Consider the following 8,001-nt stretch of genomic DNA (forward strand, 5'->3'; position numbering starts at 1 on the left):
AAAGTAGTTTTGTGTTGAGGGCCATGAAAGTATACAGCAGGTGATAACTGATGTTCATATATCAACCCACCAAATGAATGCCTCTTTGATGGGAAGCCCCACCTGGCAAGGCCATGAAGTTACTGACCATAAATGACCAGTTGCTCCTTGTCTGTGTTTCTCTCATATGCCACTTCATTTCTTCCCTAAGAACTGCATTCCTTCCTTAAGAACAGCTATGATATCTCCCCATTTACCATGCATTTTCATGTAATGTGTACATGTAATCTCATGATTACTTCTCAATCCTATGGGCACACATAATTGTGGATAGTCAAGAAGGTAGCTTATTTAACTGTACAATTTTTATGAATAGAAACATACTAAAATATGCTTCATATTAGGTCTATTGTTTCATGTGGACTGTAGACACTTAGAGGTCTTGTTCTCTATCTTTAGTCACTGATAAGGCAAATTGGCCAGACAAAGTGTCCTCATAGAACTTTCACAGTATAGAATTGCAGGTGCAATTTGATCCTTGTTGGATCAAAACCCTTCAGAAGAATTACAGTGAACCAGAAGTGATAGTGCAGGTGTCTGGCCTTGGTATATCATAGTCCTTCAAGACATCAATAGCAGCTATCTTGCCCTAAGCTTCTTCCACTGGCACCTCCCCACTCTGATTAAAAAAAAACAATTAACACTTGGTATTTATTTCTACACCAGTTTAATGCAAGATTTTAGGCTTAGTAGACAAACTGTTTATATTATTAATCACATAAAATAGTACACATATTCTTTGCCTTTTCCTTAAATCTCTCATTGGTTTAATTTCTTTCCTTGTAACCTTTGTAGCTATCCCTTTAAGATCTCTATAAAAGCCAGGACTTTTTATAACCTATAGCTGTTGTCAGTCACCAATTAGGCTGACTAAGTCTTTGCCAAATGTGACTCTTATCAGAATACTTGTCCCTGAGAGTTGACTTTGTAGTTTTTACTAACAGGTTGTTAATGAATGGATTTATATATGTGTGTATGTACATATATATATGTATATATATATATGAATATATATGCTTGGGAATTTATAATGAGTAGAATAGAGATATAGTAGAATAAAGACATAGAGGAGAATAAAGATGGAAGAAACAAAGAACACAACAATAAAGAGCACACAGAATGAAGAGCATTGACCTGTGTGTGTGAAGTTATTATGGAAATCTTTCACTTTTCCCTTGCTCCTGGGAAGCATTTCTCAGAGAACCCTGTGTAGGGGCTGAGGGCAGGTACCTCACTCCTACAGTTTTGATCTATATTTCCCTGATGACTAGGGATGTTTAACATTTTTTGTGTTTCTCAGTCATTTGCTTTTCATCTTTTGAGAACCATTTAGTTATACACCCGATTTTAAAATTGGGTTGTTTTCTTTATGTCTAGTTTTTAAATTTTTTATATATGTTTTAGATATTAACCCTTCATCAGATAAAGATCTTTTCTCATTCTGTGTCCTGCCATTTTGCCCAAATGATGGTGTCCTTTGTCATAAAGAAGCTCTTCAGTTTCATGAGGTTTTATATATGTGTGTGTATGTATGTGTGTTTCTTAGTGCCTGTATTATTGGTATTCTGTTAAGAAAGCATTTTTCTGTGCCAATTAGTTTAAGTATATTTTACCACTAGGGTTCCTTACTTTGTTTTAGAAATACCATGGCCTCCCTGTGAGAAATCACCCAGAACAATAGAACTGAACAAAAGGCTCTTAATAGTGATTGTCTGGCTGGGGCTAATGCCCAAGGAAGAGCTGGGCTGGGACAGCAAACTTTAATAACTTATATTCACCTTAGGCTTATGTGTTTTACATACACTGTCATCTTTAAATCTCTCTTAGACCCTGGCCCCAAGTTACACTTCAAACAATTTTTTTTTTTTTTTGGAGACAGGGTTTCTCTGTGTAGCTTTGCGCCTTTCCTGGAACTCACTTGGTAGCCCAGGCTGGCCTCGAACTCACAGAGATCCGCCTGGCTCTGCCTCCCGAGTGCTGGGATTAAAGGCGTGCGCCACCAATGCCCGGCTACACTTCAAACAATTTAAACAGAGACAGGAGACTGTCAGTCTGGCCACTTGGACAGATGGGAGATATACTCCGCAAAGATGATGCATTATTTCTTAAGTACACCTGTGTTGTTCTTTTTGGAGAGCTACTACCCAGGGCTGTCTTGCCCATCTGGCAGAGTTATGTCTCAAGAAGAGAACAGCGGGCTTTATGGGAGCCCAGAACTTAAATTTGTTGTGATCCTGTGCTGTCCCCCTGAGCATGCCAGAGGCATATTCTTTGGGGATGGGCCTAATAGCTGGCCAGTCCTGGTGAACAAGCATTTACATCTTAACCTTGTAAACGTTGCTTGTCTCCAACAGACCTAGCTAACACACTACTTGTCTGTGGGGCATTTTAGAGGCAGTGCTCCCTTAGTTACCTTCTACTTTGAGTGATTTACTGTCTCCTAATAAAATCCATCAGTCACTCTTTTATGACATCAATTCTATGGCTTTGAGTTTCTTCTAAATCACTTTGAGCACACTTAGGTCAGCCTCATGACACTTGATTCTTCTCCTAGGTGAGCACACTTCCTTGTTAAGAACCTTACTAAACCAGTTCCCCAAGAATCCCCAAGCACAGTATCTAATCTTCAGTTTCACCAACCCCCAGGGGATGTCCATCCACCCTGTCCTGGCTAGAGCAAGAATCTACTTGGTCAGTTTAGATTGCTGCTCTACTGAAAAACAAAACAAAATGACATAAAAAATGGGGAACAGGGATTGATTTTAAAAAATTAATTTATTTACAGTTTTGACCAGAACTGGGGGAATAGAGAAATTCTCAATCTCTGCCTTGACTGAAGACATTTGATAATTTATATAAGAAAGGAAACAAAAGACAGGAAATTTATGCCTGTAGATTTAGCTGTGACTGACATACATTATTAGAACAGTGAGGCTAGTTTTTTTGCTGGGTGACAGCTTCCTATAGGAGGCCTATCCTCTGCCTGCTTTGCAGTTTCCTGAAGTAATTCTCAGCCCTTGGACCACGGGTACATTGGACCAGATGCCTGTTTTCAGCATGTTCTGTCTGTGGCCTGTTTCCTGGTCCTTTGCAGTAAACTCCCTTCAAGCCTTCAAGCCCAGTTCATTTCTGTCCTGAGCTCTCTTATCTATGATTGCAGTAGGCTTAGATAAAAATCTGTTTTTACTGCCTGAGGTACTGTTCCAGCTCTGGTTTTTCCTTGATGTATCAAGGGTTAATCAGTTCTTAACTGTCTTGACTTCTATTTCCTCAAACTCCTAAAACAGAATGTTCTACAATGCTCCATGCAGAAGCTTGTCTGCCTCACTGCTCACAACTGGCCAGTGGCAAGGGTCTTGATTTATTGTCTCTCTGGGATGCGACTAGATTCCGATGGGACCCACTCTGTTTCTCTGGTCAGCTGGTTAGTTTCCTGGATCAGGTCTTGTCTCTGTTCTGACATGCCTGGGTCTGGTTAGAGAGCAGACATTTGGTCCCTTCCCTGAAATGGTGAGGAGGGTGAGCTCTCATGTCATGTGTAGAACAAACATGTGGTATTCCAAGAAAGTCTACTACATGAACTTGCTGGAATGAATTTGAAAATCACCGTTTTCATTATCCACAAATGAACTACAAATGTCCTTTTAAAATTATTATTTAATTTCATCCTCTAAGGAAATGAATAGCATTATACTTAAAGAAAATAAACATAGATCATATATGTGTATACACACACATTTTTCTCTCATGGGACTTATGTGGGCCTAGAAAATTAAAACAGTAAAAATATATAATAAAGACAAATGTTAACAGTGTAATGACTGAAAGTTAATTTAAATAGTAAATGTTAATTTTAAATATTAAAAGTTAATTTAAATATTAAATTTCATAAATTAAATATTAAATCATAACAGCTTGAGTTCATAGAGAAATGTGATGGCTATTTTTGTTTATCAGCTTGACCACATCTGGCATTAACTAAAACCCAAGCTGCTGGGTACAACTGTGAGGGATGTTTCTTTTTTCTTTGTTTTTTTTTATTATTTTATTTTTTTCAATTATCAGCTTGATATAGTACAAATTCTTATCCTAATAGTGAAATATTTCACTGAAGCTTGCCCAGTGATTGAGTAAAACCAAAAGAGGAATGTTTCTTGGTTGAATTATTTAAAATGGAAGACCCATCCTAAATCCAGATCTTTTGGGGTGGGAAGATCTACCTTAACTCTTTACCACAACTTTTGGTGGCCATCTATATAAAGGACACGGAAGAAGGAAACTTTCTCTTTGTCTGCTCGCCCCCACTCTGGCTGGCAACTCCATTCCTTCCAATGGCATTAAAGCCTCCTTCTTCAGGATTCTGATGCATGCTGAAGACCAGCTGAGACATCCAACCTCGTGGGTTGAGCTACAGGATTTTTGAACTTTCCATTGAGAGACAGCATTTTAGGAAAATCAGACCATAACCTGTAAGTCACTCTAACAAATTCTGTTTGTGTAGCTACATTTTCATTCTATCAGTTCTGTTTTTCTAGAAAACCATGAGAAATACAAGAGGCAAGTTCAAAATAAATATTCTTATGGGGAACAAATCACAGCTTTTAGTGTAAACATGCTAAGTCAGCAGAGGACAGATTGCTCAGAAGGCACAGACCTCTTCAGTGCCCAAAACAAATAAACAGCATCCAGTGCAGACCAGTCTGGGCTTCCAGGACACTGACCTCTACTTCTCCCAGGGCACTTATCTTCTTGCTTTGTTAAGTAGGAATTTTAGCTAAATGAAGAGACACACTTGTCTCTCCTTCCAGACTAAATTCTTAAAAGCAGGGTCCGAGACTTATCAGGTCTGTACCTTCTTTTCTCCTTTGTGCTTTGAGCTTAGAATTCTGCTCATGTGGGGTAGTGGTGGCACACGCCTTTAATCTCAGCACTCAGTAGGCAGAGCCAGGCGGATCTCTGTGAGTTCTAGGCCAGTCTGGTCTACAGAGCGAGATCCAGGACAGGCACCAAAACTACACAGAGGAACCCTGTCTCAGAAAAACAAAACAAAACAAAAGAATTCTGCTCATTTGTTTCATGATTGTGTTCATTTGAGTGAAGAGAGTAGTAACAGGTAAGAGTGGGACATGGATGCGTGTGTTAGAGATGTGGACATGATACCTTTATGTTATTTCCTAGCAGTCCCTTCATATTTCCTAGGATAGTCTTTCTTTCATTTTTTCTTTTGACAATGCTTCTTGTATTAAATATTATAAAACACCCAAGGTGGAGAGCAGCTAAATCTGGTCTTCACATTCCTGTGCATGAGTGCTCATACGCTCATACACAAAGGAAACTGATAAGCATACTTATCTAGAGAAGGAAAAGAAGACTGTAACCCTGAACTAGGTCAGGATTTTGGGAAAATGGAGCAGGTAGGAGGCATTTCAAACCATAGATATACGCCTTAGTGTATTGCTGTGACAGACATCATGACCACGTCAGCTTCTATAAGACAGCATTTAATTTGGGGGTAGTAAGGTCCATGACCACCATGGTAGGGAGCATGGCAGCATGGAGGCAGACACGGTGCTGGAGCAGTAGCTGAGAGCTCACAGACAATCCACAAGCATGAGGCAAAGAGGGAGAGCTAACTGGCAATGGCTTGGGCTTTTGAAACCTCAAAGTCTCTCCCAACCCCTGCCAGTAGTACACCTCCTCCAAGGCCACATCTTTTAATTGTTCCCAGACAGTTCCACCAACTTGAGACCAAGCATTCAATTGTATGGGGTACAGAATAGCCAAAGCATTCCTGGATTTAGGAAAGGTGCTCATATGCTCTGTTCAATTAAGTGTAAACACCCCAACTTCTGGGTCTGTCATTCTGTTTAAGGTCAATAATTCTTCATGTCGATTATATCTGATTTTAAAGCTAAATTTGTTTCTGTATTTTGGAATAGGACTGATATAAACTGGGCAGGGAATCAAATATTTTGTTGCTCTTGGTTCAAGACAGGGTTTTTCTGTGTAGCCCTGGCCATCTTGGAACTTGCTCTGTTGGCCAGGGTGACCCTCTAACTCAGAGATCTGCCTGCCTCCACCTTCCAAGAGATTAAAGGCATGGGACATCATGCCCAGCAGCAAATTAGAATTACAGGCAGTAGTGAGCTGCCATATGCTACTACTGGAGATTGAACCTGCGTCCTCTGGAAAAACAGCCAGTGCTCTTACCCACTGAGCCATCTCTCAGGCCTCAAATACACATCGACCAAGGAAATTAAGGAAAATTATTTAACCAGCAGAAAAAATTTGCACATCTGTGGTGGCTACACTACTTTAAAGTCTGTAGAATTTTGTGAAGTATGGAAAAGTGAGGCAGTCATTTCTGGATAGCAGGAACACAGTCAGTCCTGTTTACTGCTGCATTCCCAGCACCTAGTCCAATGCCTGGAAATGTAAATATCAGGCATTCAACCAGTCTGTACATGGACACTAACCTACTCCACAGAGTGGTTTCCTGTAGGATTAATGAAAATATCCTCTAAAGAAAAGCAAACAGAAAACTCCAGAACTAAGATAAAAAGTTCTGGGATGGTAGTCTTAATCCTTTCAGCAAGGAAACAACAGATACTCTTGGAATTTATGCAACCCAGGAAGGGTAATGCCTAGTGTAGTCTGAAAAACACTCACTTTAGAAAAGCTTTATATAAAAATATTTTCTAAATGGATGACTTCACATATGGCTCTCAAAACTGCAATTCTGGCTGTGCCGTCATGTTTCCAAAGTAGGTTTGGAAGTCAACCAAACTAGGGTGTACACTTGTCTACATGCCAATGACCTACTTAAAAATGGACAACTGATGAGTGATTATGAAACCAAAGAAAATTCTAGGATGAATATGTTTGTAAGAACAAAACTGTGAATGGGCAGCTTATAAATGTCAAGATGAAACACAGCTTCTGTAGATATTTTCAGTTACGAACTCTTTAAAGGAGGTATCAGTCTACAATCCAGAGTGAGCAATTATAAAATTGACAGGCATGCGCACACACACACACACACACACACACACACACACACACACACACACACGAGCACCCTATTTCTGTGTCCACTGAGAACTTCCTTGACATGGTGGGATTTGTTGGCACATGCCTGTAGTCCCAACACTGAGTATGCAGAAGCAAGCAGATCTCTGAGTTTGAGGCCAGCCAAGCCAGAGTGACACCCTGTCCCAAAACAAACCAAAACAACAAAAACCCAGGAAATATTTTTGGTACACCTAGAAAGCCGAGTACTGGGCTCAGTGTTACATAATTTTCATGGTATGTAATGAGGTAGAAATCCATACCATTACCTTAAAAGCAAAGCAGTCCAGGTTCAGGGCAGTTAAAAATGTGTTTAAATCTGTGCCCTATTACCCCCCAATCCCTCAGTATAGGGGACTGGATTCCATGCATGATAGGCAAGCGCTTTGCTACTGTGCCATATCCCTGCCACTCATTTGCTCAGAGTGGTCCTGAATTCTTTAGGCACTCTTTAGGCACACAGGCCGGCTTTGAACTCGTGATCTTGCCTCAGCCTCCTGAGTAGCTAGGATGACAGGCCTGTGCCACCAATGGCCAACTCTCTTGGCTGTTTTTAGTCATAGAAGACTAGCTAGCACTAAACCTAACTTACAGTTTCTAATATTCACCTTCTAACTCAATGCCAATAGAATGGAGTCAAGCACGAAAGTCAACATGATGTCTGTGGACATTCACTTTGTACAGAAAGAATTGGTACTGATGGGAAGGTCACAATGCCAATACTTAGGATTCCCCTTCCACTCTCGCTGCAGATTTTCAGGAGGAACTCCCTCTGGAGAGTCCCTTGGGAAATCTAACATGATGTTTACTACCTAGTGGGTGACTAGAGCTAGCTGGATGAGGAGAGAGGGAGTGTTACTACTCAGGGCCAAGAAAAGCAATTTTAAGACCCCA

At 40.3% G+C, this 8,001-nt stretch overlaps 1 long non-coding RNA gene across 4 annotated transcripts in view; it reads left to right on the forward strand.

The window, feature by feature from the left end:
- LOC128117796 (uncharacterized) overlaps positions 1-8,001 on the forward strand; it is an 84,902-nt gene that overhangs the window by 41,100 nt on the left and 35,801 nt on the right. The gene's annotated exons all lie outside the window — the stretch shown is intronic.

This window comes from Peromyscus californicus, unplaced genomic scaffold (genome assembly GCF_007827085.1).
Source record: "Peromyscus californicus insignis strain IS unplaced genomic scaffold, ASM782708v3 Scaffold_21__1_contigs__length_65335640, whole genome shotgun sequence".
Classification (NCBI taxonomy): Eukaryota; Metazoa; Chordata; class Mammalia; order Rodentia; family Cricetidae; genus Peromyscus; species Peromyscus californicus.